The following is a 19,414-nucleotide window of genomic DNA, read 5'->3' as shown; positions in this document are numbered from 1 at the left end:
TTATTTCCTTGCACATTAGCATGATGACATCATCAACGACAGGAACTACACTGTAGCTATCTTTAAGAAACCAGAGATGAACTAAATGTCAGGAATGCTTTCTTTGCATTTTTCTTTTAGTATCCCAACCTTTAGTGTAGCTCCTGTGTGCAGAGGGGGAAATGAAGATGAGCATTTTGGAATACACTGCATGAAAATGGTGGTATTTAAAATATATCTCAAAATTTCTTTCATATTAAGAAAGACCTACTACTTAAGTCACAAAACATTCTAGATCAATATTAACCCTTCAAATACTACAAAGAAAGATGTTAAACCATTTTTAATATTAAATTATTTAATCACATTGGTTTATTCGTCATTAAATTTTTTTAACTTCAGTTGATACAAATGTTTGCATTGTAATCTTTTTCTTTCAGAAAATGAGATTTTATTGATTGAAGGGTTATGGAGGTGTGTGTATTTATAAACATGGATATAAGTATGTGTGCATTCATTCTTTTTAGGATTAAGTGCTGAATTTTTACAAGGGCCATTACAATGCATTAGTGCCCTAATGCTACAGGAAATTTATTTTTCATGATGTTCCTGACTTTTCCTTCTGTGCTCTTTGTTGAACTTTTCATGTATTTGTCACAAGATACCAAAATTTATGCATAAAAATCTTTCAAATACCAGTTAAATTTAGGCAGATTACCAAAGATATATGGAATATTTTTATCAAATTCCAATAACCAAGTCATAATTATCTGAAAATCCATATTTAAGTTTCATGTTTTGAGAAATTATTTTTGGAAAGAAAACATGACTGTGTCCACATATACACAGAACGTGTATATTAACGTAGTATCTATGCAGCAAAAGATTCTTGTAAGTGTTGAGCAATCATCTCTGAAAGAACTTGTTAGTGAAATCAGATAAGGTAAACCATATGCTTTATTGAGGTAAGCTGTCTGAAGTAAGTTACTGCAGTTTAAAGAATTAATATGGACCATATGTTCTTTCACTCTTTAACTTGGAATCTTCATTGTTCATTTCAGTCAGCTGTTCTAGGAATGTGTCATCTTTTGAGAAGATAAATTAATCACCTACCTCATTTATGTACATCAGTAAGAGAGTCTCACCCTCTTATCTTCCTTCTAAGAACAAATTAGTGTCTCTATTCTGCTTTACATACAGTATCGTTTAGTGATGGAGGTTTTACTTGAGGAAAATTTGAGGGGAGCAGCATCTGTCCTTTTAGTGAGGGAGAAAAGAAAATACCAGCAATTAAAAGGTTAAAACATACTGTCAGTTCCTTCATCAGAACGAGGGCCTTTAATAGCATTTATACAACAGTACTTTCAGAAACACAAGGTAGGAAATAGCTTTTTTAAGTTCCCCTTCCATATTCTTATTCAGTCTGCTATTAATAAAATTTAGCTAACTTTTTTTTTTTTTGAATGGTTGCTGAAATATTTTCTGTAATAATGAAAAATCTCGTGCAGGGATTTCCCTAAGCTGTGCCACATTATTGTGTTAGAACAGCTCCCTAACCTGTTATTTCTTCCTTCTCATAGACCTTAGCTGATAAAAATATCCATAGACACAGTGAAGTCAGTGACACGCCTGGCTTTCGCAGACAAAACTCCATGTGATCACATATAGGCAGCCTCAGTGAAGCTGATGCCGTGCAGCAAGCAGTAGGTAATGAGTCTTTGTGCGAGCAAAGCTCTTGTCGCGGAACAATAAAGCATATGGTACCCGCAATAAAACACAGGGCAAGGAAATGTATGAAGATTCCGCTGAACCAGGAAGAACGATGCCTTCCGTGATGCTGACACATATTATAAAATGATAATTTATTTTGGATTCTAATGAATAAAGAGTGCATGGACTAAGGCTACAGCTATTTGAACAGGTTGGTGATTTTATAAATTCCTCCAACACTTCCTTGTATTTCACTGCATTTAAATTAGAACAGGCTGATGTGTGTTTTGCCTTAAACATAAACTTTGCAAGGTATTTGTAGTGTGTAGTATGAATGATGCACTTGAATTGACCCAGTATGATTAAATTTTTGACGTAGTCAAATAGACACCAACAGAAATGTTGGTATTGAAAAGTTTTTTATTCTATTTAAAAATTTATAGGTAAGGAAAAATTCATTCAATAATTTCTAATCTTTTATGTATGCAGAAATAATAAAGCAGACTATAATAAATAGGTGATATAAAAAGCTTTGTTTTTTATAGTATTAGAAAATTCTGTGTTGCATTAGTTTGAATTTCTTATAAATTAGAAGATGAATCATTCAGAATTTGCTAGTGTTTTTCATTATACTGTGTGGAAAGGTATGTAAAATATTTAATTATTTAAACAGAAAATTTAGATAGGAGGAATTCAAAATAATGCTATGAAAAGATGTTTTATACATTAATAATACATCTATGTTAATTTTTTACTTTTTGTTTTCCATATTGTTTCTTTTTAAAAATGGAAAACTGTGCCATAAAATTTTTATATGATAGATGTGATTCATAAACATAGGAAGAAAAATCAATTTACAAACATGATTGGGTTAATTATTTGATGATCCCTATTTCCATCGGGTCACTGTTTCAAAGAGAATATGTCTTCGTGGATATTTATAAAATATGTGCACACACATAACCTTTATATAGAAAATAACTCGTTTTTATGCTTATGAGTAGTAGAGAAGTTTGTATTTCAAGTAGAAACATTGCCGTGTGTAAGAAATCAAGGCCAGCAGTAACTCTGCCAAATAATAGCTCAATACTCAGCATCTTTGCAGAGACAGACTCGCATTGCTGCGAGGTGGCTCTTCAGATCTAAGTACACAGTTTGACTTTGCTCTACATTTTTATTGCTGTATTGCTTTAAAGGCATCCTGGGACCTAACTTCTTTACAATTAATTTTTGGGCACCATTTAGGATGATGATCTCTAAGGGACTTGGGCACTTTTAACATTTTTCAGAATTACTAAAGTGACTTCATCTATTTGTACAGTGCCTAATATAAATTGATGCCTGTAAGATGCTGTTTACATCACCACAACAAAAATACCCCAAATGTCTGATTATGCATGTAATACATATTTAAGTTTATAAAAAGAGAAAGCTATGTCTCCAAAACAAGAGAAGTTAATGACAATTTAAATGAAGTATTTGACTATTTGGGTTTCCTTGGTTACCAGAGTCGCAGCAGACAGCTTCTTATAGTGAGGAGATGGTAAACAAGGACAATAAGTCTCTGAAATAAACGCTAAAAGCTAAAATCGTTTAGAGGTTAATGGACATGGGGAATGTGATGTTGACACTCCATACCGCAGGCCCCTGTGCTCCCTGGGATGCAGGTACCCGGGCAGATCTGCAGCTCCACAGCTCCTTACCCAGCATTCCTTCTCCTCTGCTGGAGGACTGCCTGAGCCTTATGCAAATGAGACCAGCGCTCAGGCTTTGACTGCAGAAGAGGAGGGGGGCAGAAGGGAGTTCAAAGGTCACGGGGCTGGCAGAAAGCAGGATCCCTTGCTTGAAAAAAAATGTATCCTGGGCTTCTGCAGCCGTGTTTTGCAGCAGTTAAGGGAAGTGCGCTTTATTTCTGATAGTGAAGATTTTACAGCGTGAGCCGTAGTCATTTAAAGTGCATGCAGGTACGATGACATTTCGTGATGCTTTCGTGATGCGCCTGATTTTATTCCTGTTAATGATACTGATGGGAATCGGCTATTCAAATTCACTGTGGCAATTGGCGGGGTGTTGCTGGTTTTCAGGCAAGCCTTTGCTAGGTTCTTCTTTTTTTCCCCCCAAATGTTTTCTCTATTTGAAACTTGGGTTTTTTTGTTCTGCTAGACCACTTCATGTGAGAACCAGCTGGATTTGGGCTTTTAAATAATTCTGTCTTTGGAGTAGGTGTTGATTGTGCAGAGCTATCTGAGTTAAAATATCTAGATAAATATTAAAAACCAAAACTTTTAATTAATTTTTACAGTTTTCAAAAATAAATCTATTTCAAATAAGAACAGAGTTCCTAGCCTAGGATTTCCTGAAGTATCTGGAATTAATTAATGGAGTTCTTTTGTTCATATCCACAAAGTATCAAAAAGACAATTTTCATAAGTTATATTTTCATTTTAAGACAAGGTTATTTTGGGAGATTCCATTCTCTATTGCTTTGTAAAAATATTACAAGAGAAGAAATCTCTTATTTCTGGGTTAGAGTCCTTAAATTCCTTTGATTTTTCTAATTGTTCTTAAATTTCTCAGGCTTTTCAGACAATGTTATTTAAATTTAATATATTCAACTTCTTATGACTTTTCCTTTCAGTTCAATCAGGATCCTGAAGTGAACCTCATAAACGTCACAGCAGGAAAAAAGTCCCCCCCCCCCTTGGGCACTAAACATCACACTTTTGTAGAATGTGTGATTACATCATAGTAAAGTCTGTCCTGCACCAAACAAATATGTACTTACACTTATTGTTCGTATTGTATTTTTAATTTACACAACATATTTTAAGTAAACTTAAAACTGCACAATCCAACTATGTTTATCCATATCATTAAAAAAATTTAAATATATCAACTTAGCAGTTACAATGTTGATGAGAAAATATGTTATTTTCATTTGCGTCGACTATGCATCTGTCTACATTACAGGTTGTATATATACTGAAAAAGACGAAGATGCAAAATAACATTTAGTCATGAACTTACTACTTTATGCTTCTGTATTTGCATAAGATACTTTTAAATGAATTTTATAAAGCTTGCATGCAAAGAACTAGTACATATTTAGAAGGATTTAATTACTTTTTTGCACTGAAAACATAGTTAATTTTTTATAATGATTTAAATGTGCTAGTTTGGCAGCAATACTCTTTCTATTAATTGGAGGGGGAGCTTGGAGCAGGGGCACACTGAAACAGGAGTGTATGTATGGTCATTTAGAGAGCAAAAGACAGTTATTTCAAATATTTATGAAATCCACTTTGTTGTGATTATTCATTGCCAGATTCTTACCCTTTATCACTCTGTGGGGGTATTATGACACTTAGTTTAATTTATGGAATGGAATTCATGTTTTGTGTTTTTTTGTTGGTGGTGGTTTTTGTTTCGTTTTGTGTTTTTAAAAGTGCAAAACCTGCCGTTTTCTTCTAAATACCTTTTCTTTTGAAACTTTTAGTGGTGTCAGCTAAAGGAAATTTATTTTAAATAAATAATTTCCTTCTTAAGTTGATCTGAATCTGCTGACCTCTGATTCCAAGAACATTTTCAGATTTGTATTTTTGAAAGTTATTATACATTGCATATATATATATATATACACAAGTATGTGTATTAGATGCATGATAGTACATATTATGTCTATTACATACATCATTGCATGTATATTATATATTCAAGAAGCGAAATAAAATATTTCATGCTGTTCAGTCATACTTAATTCATAATTTTTAATAAGCATTCTTTAACTTTATCCAGATAGTGTCAGTAGTTTGGTCTTCTAACCTCTCTGTGTATTCTAAGCAGAGAAAAAAAGAAAGAACTAAAGTTGATATTAACGTGGGCAGTTCAATACTCTTAACCCTGCAAGCGCGGCAGGTATCAGGATCATATTTTGAGTATAAAAATAAAAATACAGTGTGGGCTAAGAAGTAGAGCCCATGAAGAAGAGTCTTGGAGAAAATGTGATAATAGATATATGTGGAATAAAGAGAATTGTTGTTTTTCTGTGAGCCACAAGAGAGCTATATATGTCCTGCAGCTAATTTATGGCTTTGAATATCCTGGTAATTTATGTCTCTATGCAAATTCTCTCAGAACTTTGAAATCTTTTTGCATGGCTTGATCTATCCTACTTCCATATAAATCACAGCAGATTGTATAGTAAGCTCATAGTCTAGGTTTCTAAACATATATAGAAAAATGTATTTATGTAAATACAATTCAAATTACATTTGAGAAGTAAAAGAGTAAATAGAATAATCTAGAAACAAACCCTTGGGGATACACAGTATATGTAAAGAAATAGTGTCATATCAGACTTCAAAGGAATCTTTAAGGATTTTTCAAAACTGAATTTCCTGCTTTCTGATTCCTAGTCTGTCTTTGTCATCATTTGAAACTAGAGACCATATTGTAGGCTTGGAAAAGATTTTAGGGCAAACATGTTGTACTCAGTCTAAGAGTGTGGAATGCAGACTCAAATCTACAAATAACTGCTGTCCTTTCAAAATCACACAAGTAGGTTTTCAGTTTTATCATCACTGTATTTGTACATCTCCTGAACTTCAGAAGCCTATAAAACAGAAAGAACTTAGTGACTTTTAACATCAGTAAGGAAAAATTCAAAATCATTACTGAGTATTCAAAACAATCACATTATTTTAACATGGCATTTCTTAAGAAACAATCAAAATAAGAGATTGCCTTTTGATTGCCTATTCTAGAACTTAAATAAAATAGAATCATTGATGTTGAAAACTGAAGTGCAATACAGTTATGAAATGACGTTAAGATCTCACTGAGCCTATAGCAGCACTACAGTGATGGCTTGTGCAGTTAGAAAATGAGTGCAGCATAAAGACTGTTTTCCTTTAGCTGAAGTTTATAACTCTCAGGGTCAGTTTTCAAAAATACTAATAGCTTTCATGAGACAAACACAACACGCTCCATTCTCCTTGTTGAGAAAACTGGAACTCAGTATAAGCCTTGCTTCTGGCATCAAAACCATGATTCCATCTTCTCATTTGCCTTTTGTGAGTTACAAAACTGCTACCTAACTGTCCTCCAACACCAAACAGCCTCTTAGCAGTATATGCTTATTTTATAATTTTGTGTGCTTTTTAGGGTTTTACTGTTGCTTTACTTCTTTAATATCTATTTTTAAACAATAATTATTGCTTATCTGACAACTATTTAAAATAAATTTTGTAATCTTTGTGATCAATTCTTTGTCATCTTACATTAAAGCTTCAATCACAGAGACTTTGCTGAGCAAAGGAAAAGAAATTAATGTGCCCCTGTGTTCCTACATACTGATCTCTCTCCTCTCTCTCTGTGTCTCTGTCTCTGTCTCTGTCTCTCTCTGTCTCTCTCTCTCTCTCTCTCTCTCTCTCTCTCTCTCTCACACACACACACACACACACACACGAGTTTGGTAGACAGTAGCACATAGAAAATAAGTAAGCAAAAATTATTTTATTTTTCTTGTGCTCAGGGTGGTAATGATCACTTGAATTCCCAATAAACAAGAAATTCTTTCTATTGTTATAGGAAGAATCTGTTATATCATAGTATTGACAATAACTTGAGAGCACTTTATATCTAACAGTGAAGTGAGGACTCTTTAACACATACATAATAGAAACCACAAAGGCTAGGTTTTTAGTGTCATTTAAGTATTTATTAAAGCCAGCTATATCTCCTTTTGCTGCTTTCAGGAATCGTATTCTCAAAGTCTGGTGGCATGTACACCACCTTCTCCAGATGGGAGCTGTTGCTTTATCTCTGTGCAAGCTTAGGAAGCTACATATCCAGTTGTGCTGTCCTTGCACATGTTTGTATCTTATATTATTCCCAATCATACACAAAGACCATGTAACAGTGTGCCATCAACCTCAACATCTAAGAGCTCAATGTAGAGAAAATAGTATATGGGTTATGGTACATAAGGCAGCTAATATAATTTTAGTAGATATTCAGATACAATGTGAAGAACTTTATAAATCTAAAGGAATGTTGATTTTATGAGCTTAATGAAGAAAGAAACTCTTTAAGAATGACAACAGGGGCTGGAGAGATGGCTCAATGGTTAAGAACAGACTGCTCTTGCAGAGACCCAGGTTTGGTTCCCAGCACCCACATGGTAGCTAACACCCATTCATAACTCCAGTTCCAGGGGATCCAATGCCCTTTTCTGACCTCCACAGGCTTTACAGGACCCAGGTGCACTTATATACATGCAGGCAATATACTCAGACACATAAAAATAACAAAATATCTTTAAAAGTTCTGCCACCCTCATGCTCTTCATCCGAAAAGTGGTAAAATATTTTTATATCCATAGGATTTTAATGAAAGTGGAATGATGTGATGTATGCCCATTATATAATGGGAGCATTTATAAAGGATAGCTAATATTGTTATTCTTCAACCCATAGGAGTTGATTCTCTGGTGCCGGTAAACAAGTGGATGTTCACTCCATAATAATAGAGAATCCTGATGAAGTATCTCAGATGAAGGACATTTTCCAAATGTTATGACCCAGTGATCTCATTGGAGGTCATAACTAGGTAGTAGTGAGAGCTAATGCCTTGGATTCAAGTGAATGAAGCTGAGAGGGCAGTCATCATGGCCACTGAGGTTCGCATGATGTACTGACTTTATGATTCCTCACATCTCCAGAAATTCGTCAGATGTGATTTGGCAATACGTGCCTTCTGGAGCTCTCTTATTTTATATCTTTTATTGTTTTTCAGATTTCTTCCTTTCATCCACCATTTTCCCTCACTTGGTACAGTTAACACGTTAGCTGTTCACCTTGACTTCCCCCATAGATCGTTCTATCTCATTGGAAGACTATGGGTTTTGTAACCACAGGAAGATCCTAGCACACAGTAGGGTCTGCCTGATGACAGAGAAGTGCTGATTTGTTTGGTCATGAAATGATCTTTGTGTCACACATTTGTTGCTATTTTAAATGCCTTGTGAATCATAGTGATATCTAAGCAATATTGACTGAATTGATTAGTCACAGGAGTTTTCAAATGAAATTTAGAAAATGCATCTGCATTTTTTCATTGTAAATTATTTTAGTAACATGACTAGAAGAGCATTTTCAGATTAATGTAGTTGGTAGCCTCTTTTGGGTATCCTGGGAGAATATCATGATGCTGCTCTTTTGGAACTTGTTTTAAGGGTGAAATTCTTAAACACTGGGTTCCACCTTTGAAAAGATGGTGTGACTTTGGTATGACCTGTGATTTCTATTGTGAACAAGTTTTAATTTGTACTGGTAGGGCATTCACTGAAAATCCAGGTATTTAATCTTACACTCCATATTACTTTTACTAATTGCTGCTTAATGCAATGTCAGCTTCTGGTTAAATAACAATTTCTTTGCCTTGTATAATAAAAATCTATATCCTGCCTAAGGTGGTGATTCATTTTAAAGAATGTCCAAAATGATTTTCCTTACTTAGGGTGATTTAAACTTTTTTCCTTTAGTTTGTATAGTATCTCTGGTTGATTCCTAGGGCCTAGATGAGTGTGGTTCTGAAGTTTAGCCTTATTTCTTTCTGACATCCATTTTAGAATGCTTTATGAGGAAAATAGTGTTACTGTTCTCTTTTTTTTTCTTTTTTCTCTTTTTTTTTCTTTTATACTACTCTGATGAGTCCTCTGAAGGAGTTTATCAGAGCTCTTAAGTACCCTTTGATCTACACTGGTTTGTCTATTTTATTATTCAATCAGAAACTTTCTTAAGACTGGGAGCAACTTTCAAGTGCTGAGCAGGAAAAACAGTGTTAAGTTCCAGTGCTGCAATTATAATAATTCTAAATTCTTCCAAGTTGTGTGGTTTTTTTTTCCCCTTAATGTGGTAAATCTTGACAGATGTTCAAGACATTAGGCTGAGTACTACTGTGCTTTAGTCCTAATAGCAAGCATAGAAAATAAAGTTTTCACTGACTTTACTTGGTTCTTTGGTTGTGAGACTGGGAATAATAAACTTGTACCAGGCAAGCAAGCCGTTTTCAACAGTTAAAAACCTTACCTCATTCTTGATTTGCTTTTCTCTGCTCTTGGCTAACTAAAAAAACAAAAATCACTTTAAAAGATAATTTTGGGGAAAATTTTTTGACTCCAAGACTAATATGCAATCAATTAAAACAACTTGCCCAGTAACAAATGATGATTGATTTTTAGGTTAACATCAAAAACCATGTTCCAGCTTTTTTCTACAAATACCAATCACCAAAACATACAAAGGCAGGTAACGGGAAACTCTTGGGTATCCTAGGCACAGTCACATAAAATTCCTTTGCCATTCAACAAAACAGAGGTCGATTTAGCCATTCAGGTTGGACACAGAGAAGGCAGAGTTTGAACAGTCAGCATGAGGCTTTCATGGAGGTCAGGGCTCTTGTCATTCAGTCCCACGTAGTGAAGATGACTTTGCAACAGACCCTTTACTAGTCATGTCCTGCCCCTTATTTTCATAGAAGTATTGACCCTTGTTAAGTAATCCTCCTAAAATTATGCCACTTGTTAATAGCTGACTCAAATATGGTTGCACGCATACAGAGCATGCACTGGAATATACATTAGTCCACAGGCATGTTTACATTCAGGTATGATGCAATGTCAGGTAAGCCAGCAGTTGTAACATGGTGTTGTTGTAAGTGCTGACAAAGGCATGAACTGGTCCTGCCAGTGCAGACCAGTCACTTACACCCAGGCTGCTGCTGGCCAGGGAAGATTTGTCAGAGAAATTTTGAGCAAATGATCTAGATAAATGTTTGAAAGCTCAGAGTCCTTTATTAAAACTACCTGGTAGGGTTTGCAGGAAGGCTACAGAAAAGAGGAACAAAGTAGCATTCTGGCTTGTAGTAAATGCTCACGAAGCACTAACTAGAATTAACTAAAATGGTGCACTATAATCATCTTTCAGGAAAGTCAGATAATGTTTAGGAAAATGTATTCCTACCTAGAACTAGTCCTGTCACTAAGCCACAAACTTACAGACAAGGCCAGTTTTGAAGTAGTTGTTTAAGAAGGTTGCATGGCAGATGAGACAATAATGAAATTGTAGGGGATGTTCTTGTAGACATCGTAGGCCCTTCCTTCACATGCCAGAATATATTTAGAGGTAGTGCTAGGGGTGTAGCTCCATGGTAGAAAACTTGTTTAGGGCATTTAAGGTATTGGCTTCAATCCTTGCTTCCCCTCCAAAACAAACCAACCCAAGTGAGTGGGAAAGAGCTTTTCTTTGAAAGTGGATAACTTAACTGGTAAAGGGAATGGAGGCAACAGATCTTGAAACCTCGTTGATACTTTGAGACATTCACCAGAGCAGAGGGAAAGCCAGTTAATCACCATAGCAGAGTTTTCTAACCTGGGGCGGGGGTCCATGAGCAGATGCTGCCTATTTGTGCTTTGTGCACTTTTCTTCTATGAAAAGCGTTTATTGTGTTCATTAAATTCCCAGACTGCAAATTATCAAATGGTAAAAATGTTGAGATCTACTGCATAAGTACTCAAATCCTTAAAGTCACAGCAACTCTAGCACAAGGCATTAATATATAACTGGGAAATCCCACCATCATTTCTCCAACAAAAATATTTATTAGGCAAGAGTGCTCCCAGGGTTCTTGGCTTACACAGACAACTGGCTAAGGAGGTGTGTTTGGCTGACTTACGCTTCTTACACTGGCAACCCACCAGCAGTGTTTTTCACCTTGGTGGTGCCCTGTAGAAACACCAACAGGGTTTTACCTTATGAAATTCATGCCAAATCCTTCTCGTCTTGGCAGAAAATAAGCTACTTTCTTGCCAAATGGATTTAGGCAGAAATGGCCCTAGTATTGTGGAAGAAGATAATTTTACTTTTTAGTGGAAACACATAGGTTTTCTCAAAATATGTGGAGTCCTACATGTTCAAGGCACCTGTGTGCTTTCCTAATTCTCATTATTTGAATGGACTACAGTGATACTTTATCTTCTAATAATGCTATTTTTAAAGATGTATTTCCTACGTACACCTGTAGCCCCAGCTGGCCTGGAACTTGCTATGTAGATGAGGCTGGCCTCAATCTGAGTCTTTCTCCCAAGTGCTGGGATTAAAAGTGTGTGCCCTGACATCTGGCTTCTTTTAATAAAAACTTATGCTGCAATTTGTTGGAAAAGATCCCAGTGGGAAAGAGCATAGTACAGACAGACTCTGAGTTCAAATCCTGGGCCCCTAAGAATCTTTGACAAAATGGTTGATTTGTTTTTTCATAGCAGAGCTCGAGAAATATAAATTTTCATCAGTCTCCATTCCTTTGTGTAACTGTTTCGCCTTGTACTTCTCCTGGTTTACAGGCCTGTAGTACTAAAAGAAACCCAAACATGAAAATGTCATTAAATTAAATATTAGGAACAACAACAAATAAAACAAACCCAAGTGTGCACAGTTTCTCAGCTGAGTGTGAATCGGGACTTTGTGCACATTTTAGAAGCATCCTTAAAAGCAGCAGCAAAGCCAAGATAGCCATAGACGAAACTAAGCTGGGTAGTAAAAGGAAATCTAAACCACACTTGGAAATAGGTTTGAATATTGGAGAAGCTGCCTTTGCCTTTTGCTGACCTCAACTTGAGGCTGCTATGCAAGATATCAAGAGTTCAGTAAATGAGGAAAAGAAAGAAATGAAGAAAAATACATTGTCACGAATTGAACGAAAAAGAACTTTTAGAACTCAGTCAGAGGCTTTGAAAGAAATCATACCTGCTCAGAAGGAAAACTGCCTAAGTAAAGATGATTTTATTTGCAGAAACTGAGGACTGTTGTCACTTTTTGGTTAATATGAACATGAAAGGGTAGAATATTGCAATTTGCACAGTCATGGTTTTAAAAATTGTGAAAAGGACTTAATATTGACTAGTAGTTAAAAGTTCCATTTAGGAACACTTGGTTAACTAAAGATATTACCCAATAATTAAAAATAAAGTATGATTTCTTTCCTTTTAACTGAGTTTGCCTTTCTTTAATGTTGTAATAAAACCTACCCATCATTAATTGAATGAGCCACTGACTATAGGACCCAGTGGGCAGCCTGGCTGATGATGTGTCCTGGTGACGGATCTTACTTCCTGCTCAGCTTCCTATGTGCTTCCTGAAAAGCAAGTCACGGGTGCTATCCTTGGTGTGTTTGCCCTGGTTCTTACCTGACCCTTGAGTATAAGACGTCATCCAGAACCTGGTGTTTTCTGAGCCCTGCGGATTGGCAAGCATCCTCACTACTCAAGTTCATTGGAATAGAGCTTAATCATCTTGTCAAGTATTTTGTGCTTATAGAAGAATTTGTTCAGATAGTTTGTAAAAGATAGTTCTTTGAGAACTCTTGAAAATAATGCCATCCCTTAACATATCTTTTAGAAATAATATTTTAATTAATTCTTTGAGAATTTCATACAACATTCTTTGATCATAATTCAACTCTCAGCCCATCTCCTAACTTACCTCAACTCCATGTTCTCATTTTTGAAAAGCCCATCAAGTCCAATTTGTGTTCCCCAAATACTCTTAGGTGTGGGTCCATCCCCAGCACCTGGTTAACCTACCCAGCATCACACCCTTAAAGAAACTGGAGTCTCCCTCTACCAGCAGCTATCAATTGCCAATAGTTCTTCAGGTAGGGCTGGGGCTTCATGCCCACCTCCCTCCTCTATCCTGGTATATTTATCTGGCTTGGGCTTGCACAGGTCTATGTGGAGCTACCTTCTTATGTCTAGAAAACAATTTCACTATAGTCACCCACCCTGTCTGTCTCTTATAATCTTTCTTCCTCCTCCTCCTCCTCCTCCTCCTCCTCCTCTTCCCTCTCTTCCCCCTCCTCCCTCTCCTCCTCTTCCTCCTCCTCCTTCCTCTCCTCCTCCTCCCTCTCCTCTTCCTCCTCTCTCTCCTCCTCCTCCTCCTCATCCTCTGTCTCCCCCTCCTCATCGTCCTCTGTCTCCCCCTCCTCACTCTCTGACCCTTTGGGGAAGGGATTCGATATACACGTCCCAGTTAAGCGTGTACTCAGCACTCTCTGATTCTCTGTGTGTTAACCAGTGGTGAGTCTCTGTGTTAATGGCCATCTACTACAAAAAGAAGCTTCTCTGATGAGCTCTGAGAGATGCACTAATCTATATCAGTCTATATAAATCTGAATTATCTAATAATGGTAAGTCATTCAGAGTTAGTTTGATACTATGTCCATTTAGCTAGGAATAGGATCTCTCCCAGGCCTACAACATGTCTAGCCACAGGGCCTGATAATAGTAACAGGCAGGGGCTCCTTGTTGTGAATTTGGCTATAAATCCAAGCAGAAAGTGTTTGGTTATTCCCATAACATTTGTGCCAGTATTGTACCAGGGGGCATATGTTGCCAGACCAGTCATTGTTGTAGCTGGCAGGGTTCACAGCTGGGTAAGACTGATGATTCCTTTTCTCTTCTGGTAGCAAGCAGAGAACCTTTCATCACTATGAAAGCTAGTTAGTATGGATGAAACTTTGATGCTGACATCAGTACCAACTTGATTCCTCCATTTTCTAAGATTCAAGACTCGTCTGTAGGGTCTTACCATCAAGTTCTGGAAGGTAACCAAGAGCAATGTCAATAGTCAGTAATGTTTTGAGAGTTCGTGGGACCACCCCTGGCCAACAGCTTCAAAAGAGGGAGCCCATTCCTGGCACAGGGCTTTTTATTTGCTAGCCTATGGTATCTGGTAGGGGTGTAGTCCCCATGCTATAGGGTAACTTGATTTAAGCTCTTCATATCTGTATATGTGTATATCGTAAGAAGCTTCTACACTGATAGGTTTCCGTATGAGTTTCAAAATGTCTCTAGTGTGTTATCCACCCCATGCTCCCTCTTCTACCCTGTCCTCTCATTTAAATCTGCCTGTTCTATTACTCCCCTTTCTCCCTATATCACTGCAGTCCATATTCCTTTTCTTCAAAGCCCCTCACCAGTCCGATACTAATTTCCTGACCTCTGTGGATTTTCCAATGAAACACACATTTCTAGTGATTCAGACCTAGCATCCACATATAAGAGAAAATATGAGACATCAGTCTCTCTATGTCTGGGTTACCCACTCAGAAAGATTGTTTCCAGTGCCATCCATTCATCTGTGAATTTTATAATTTCATTTTTCATAACAATATTCCATTATGTAAATGTACTACATTTTCACTATCCATTCATTAGTTGATTGATATCTAGGTTGCTTCCATTTTCTGGCTGTTGTGCGTAGAGCAGCAGTGAACATGGATGAACAGATATCTCTGTGGTAGGATGTAGAGTTCTCTTAATGCAAGTTTTCTAATGTGTCCCTTCATCAATTCTGCTTCATAGTAAAGCAAAAGAATTTTTGTTATTGATCTTTATGACTAAAGGCCATTTTCCTTAAAAAAAATTTTTTTTTTAATTAGCAACACAGTGACTGGAAAGATGGCTCAGCAGTTAAGAGCACTGGTTGCTCTTGCAGAGAACCCAGATTTGGTTTCTAGCACCCACATGGCAGCTAACAACCTTCTATAACTCCAGTTCCTGGGGATCCAATGCTCTCTTCTGAGCTCTGCAGTTATTGCACAGCATGGGTGCACATACATATATGCAGGCAATACACTCATACACATAAAATAAAAATAAATTTTTAAAAAGCAATGCAAAGATTAGCCAAACCACTGTCCCAGGTAAAGGTAAACGAAAGAACCCCAGATAGCTATCATTGTCACTGCAAAAGTGTTCTCTAAATATTAACCGTGCACTAAAACCTTGCATGGAATAAGGACTGACCAGATCAAATGAACTTGGTATTCTTTGTGTACTGACCTTTTATTCATCAGGCCAAGAAAGAGAGACTTCCCACTACCCTATAAAGAAATACTTATCAGGCCAATGTTGCTTGAAAGTCATTTCTTCCTCCAGTACTAAGTAGACCTACTCTTAATTGATTGACCACCACTCAACCTCTTTACTTTTACTAGTTCTTTGTTAAATTCATGATTCACCCTACAGATCTGATTTTTTTTTTTTTAGACTGAGTTTTATCTGATTTGTTAAAGACTGCATTGATATACATGGTTCCAAGCTTTAGTTCACTTTTCTTATGTAGATGTTTTTGATGATTACTCATTAAGTTTGCTTTCTTACCTGGAGCAGTTAGGGTTGTTTTATTAAAATGTAGAAGATTCAGTTAAGCTTGAATTTCATATAAGCAAAAAATAATGTAGGCATAAGTATTTCCTAAGTGTCATTCATTTCTTTGTATCTGAAATCCAAATAAAACTGGGCATAGCACATTTTTATTTGCAGTATCTGACAATTCTAAAGTGGCACATCAGAACTGGGGAAGATTTATTTATTCTCATTTATTTATTTTTTTTATGTGTATGAGTGTTTTGTGTGCATGTATGTAAGTGTCCCAATGCCTATAGAAGTCAGAAAATGGCATTGGATCCCTTGGAACTGGAGTTGCAGACAATTTTTAGCCCCCATGTTGTTGCTGGGCACTGAACCCAGGTCCTCTGTAAGAACAGCCAGTGAGCTTAACCACTGAGCAATCCCTCCAGCCCCTATTATTCTGAAGGCAGATTTTCTGTGTCCATTTTTTAAGCAGTGGTTAATAAAACATTAGGGTGTAGGGACAGAATGTGAAAAGAAAAATGATTAAACAATAGACAGTAAGGACTGCATGAGACCCTCTGGAAGCTGTGGAATCTTTATAGTCCTCCATCCAGAGAGGACTATGAACAGGATTCTAGTGTACCCGAGGTTAGCTTCAGCCGTTCTGTCCTAGGTGTTGAGATGCGTGCTGTATCCCTCTGTGTGACTGGCATTTTTAGTCAACTTCTTCCCTGTTAGAGTCATTTTACACTCTACTTATATTTCCCTTTGGTCTCATCGTCCTCTTTCTAAAGTGTTTTAGAGTGTGTTTTCATAAATGCATTCAGAAGTATCTGAACAATGCTTACATCTAATGCAAGGATGAAATAAACAGTTTATGTTAATTAAGAATAGCATATTTGTCAATGTTTTAGTGTAAAGTAGTTGTTAATTAGATTTAGCAACAAGATAAGAGGGTTGTAGATGTGGAGAAAGGAGACTCCTAGGCTGAGAATCTGGTCAAGTAAATGGGAGATCGGCATTTGGAAGTAACGTTTATCTCATGTTTTCATTCAAAGCCTACAGTTTTGTTAAGGAAAATAGAGCAGTGAATTGGGTGAACATTTGTTCTGTCTTCCTGGATGTGCCACAGTAATTAATGTGTTAAAGTGAATGGATTTCATTCATTCTCTGAACACCTGTGTATTGTGTACCTGTTACATATAAAACACTCTTTATTGATGCCATTGGGACATCAATAAAGAAAATAAAGATCCCTATCCTTCTATCTTTTATCAGGGGCTAAAAACAATAACTAACAAATCTAAAAATACACAAATAAGTAGTATGGACTTAGAAAGTGGCAAGCACTATAGAAAAAGATGAAAAAGTACATTTGCAGGAAAATTATACAAAACAGATTAAAGGACAGAGAAATATTAGCTTCAAGAAACTAAAAGATTGTTAGAGATGAAATATTACTGAGGTCAGAGACTCAACTAGGATGAAGACGTTCATTGAGCTAGATGGCTGAGGATTTTTAAAGGCATTGGAGGATTTGAACTTTACTTACTACATGTAAGACAATTTGAGTCACTGGACTTTTAAACTATAGATTGGTATGGTGATTTTTGTATTTTAAATTTCTCATTCGGCCAGGAAACCATTAGGAGAAAACCACAGAAGAATAGAGAAAAGAACAATGAGGTAGTGACACCTGTGACTAGCTTGTTTCCTGAGCTACACAAATGGTACCTTGATAAAATGGCTGCAGTCTAGACTTAGATTTTCAACGTCTTACATTCAGAATAAGCTAATGCCTGTTCATCATTTCTTTGAGCTTTTGGTCTGTATAAAGCCAATTTGAAATGTCCGCACTGTGGATTGAATGAAAAAATGAACCCGTAGCTCATGTATTTGGACACTTGGTCTCCAGTTGGTGATGCTGTCTGGGAAGGCCTGGCTGAAGAAAATGCATCACCTGGGGTGGGCTTTGGAAGTTTATACACTTGCTCTCTGTTTCCTTTGTGTGGTTGAGATGCGTGTTCTCAGCCTCTAGCACCTGCCACCATGCCTGTCCTACTATTGTGGACATCTAGCCCCCAGAACCATAAGCCAAACCACACTCTTCTTAAAGTTGCCTTTGATCACCGTACTTTATCACAGCAGCATAAAAGTAACTGATAGAACACTTTTCCATTGGTTTGCTGTCTATCCAGTTTAATTGGTGCATCCTTTGAAGGAAAAATTTGATATGTTAATTATAAGGAACATTGACTACTAGAGGATGGGCATTTGTTATCCTCACCTGGCTCTGTACCTATGAAGCCACATATTTATTGTTCTCAGACAGGCCTTGTGCAAACCAGGAAGCTCTCACATCCTAACTGTCTTCTCCCGAAGTCCTTGCCTGGTTTTCTCTTAGTAAGATGATGTAGATGGAGCCATCTCCCTTTACCCCTCCACAATTTAGTATGTTAAAGCTTAAATACCAGGAAGCAGTGGACCATCTGGTCTTCATATTTTGTTATCTTATTTTGATATGCTCTTACAGTACTTTTTAGAGGCAGTGAGATAAGAGAACTGTTTTGCTTCACTGTTGCACAATCAAGCTACCCTCTACCAATTTCACAGGTCTGTGTGAAGAATAGGCTGCCCTGTTCTTACCTGAAAGCATCCTTCTTGCTTAGACACTGAACCACTAAGCAACCTGTTCCTCACGCCTTCGTGTACCTTCTAGCTCAGGCTTTTTCATTTCTCAAAATCTAGACAGAAATGACTTCAACTCCATTGCCGCAGTTCTTATCTCAAATGTACTAACAAAAGGAAGAAAAGGATTTCAATTCTCATCTCTCTAAAATCTTCTTTCATTCTTAAAAAAATGAGAAAGGGAGAGGAACACAAAGTTTTAACAGGTGACGTTTGGGTCTGGCTCCATGTAGCCCAACTATGTGTTCCTGGTTCTTGTAAAGTCTGTACCCCTTAGGATAACAGGAGACTGGAGGGACGGAACTTAAGAACAATATTTTTAATGGTCCCCATTGCAGTATCTTGCTCTAACGTGTGCTTTTTAACCGTAGGTTTCCATCCTATAATATTTTATGTCTTGGAGTCTCTCCCTCATGAATTATTTTGCATCTTGTTTGAAGTGAAATCATTTTAAAATTTATATCCTGTCCTACTTTTATTTCAAGACTCAACTTAAAATATCCTTTTTCCTCTTCTCCTGGCTCAGATATGCATGAACATTTTATGCATTTCACACCCTTTAGGATGAAGAAGATAATGGGCTAATCTGAATAGTGATAAAATGAGAGTTAGAACAGAGGTTTTATTCCCAGGAAGAGTGGCCGGTATCTTCCTGTCAATCATCTGTCTCTGTAGTTAGCATAACAACCAAGCAGAAGATAGATATTGATGAAACAAAGGAATTGCATGAATTTGGGAGTATTTTTCTATATGATGGAGCTCAGCAGAGTGATCCCTTGCTCTATGATAGCAAGTAACTTGTTTAATTCCCCTTTTGTTCACTACTCCACTCAGGGAATTAAGCAT

The 19,414-nt window shown here is 36.7% G+C and overlaps 1 protein-coding gene across 3 annotated transcripts in view; it reads left to right on the top strand.

The window, feature by feature from the left end:
- Positions 1-19,414, top strand: part of Csrnp3 (cysteine and serine rich nuclear protein 3) — a 231,407-nt gene that overhangs the window by 112,153 nt on the left and 99,840 nt on the right. Inside the window, exon 1 of one of the 3 annotated variants that reach the window (XM_029562408.1) lies at positions 1,653-1,900. The exons of 1 other annotated variant lie outside the window; for it this stretch is intronic. The gene's annotated coding sequence lies outside the window, so the exon portion shown is untranslated. Of the gene's footprint in view, positions 1-1,652; positions 1,901-3,328; positions 3,654-19,414 lie in introns of those variants that run through there. One more of the 3 variants, XM_008830899.2, reaches the window with a different exon arrangement.

The sequence above is a fragment of the Nannospalax galili genome, unplaced genomic scaffold (assembly GCF_000622305.1).
Source record: "Nannospalax galili isolate Female #2095 unplaced genomic scaffold, S.galili_v1.0 scaffold514, whole genome shotgun sequence".
NCBI lineage: Eukaryota > Metazoa > Chordata > Mammalia > Rodentia > Spalacidae > Nannospalax > Nannospalax galili.
This window is presented reverse-complemented; position numbering and strand designations above follow the sequence as displayed.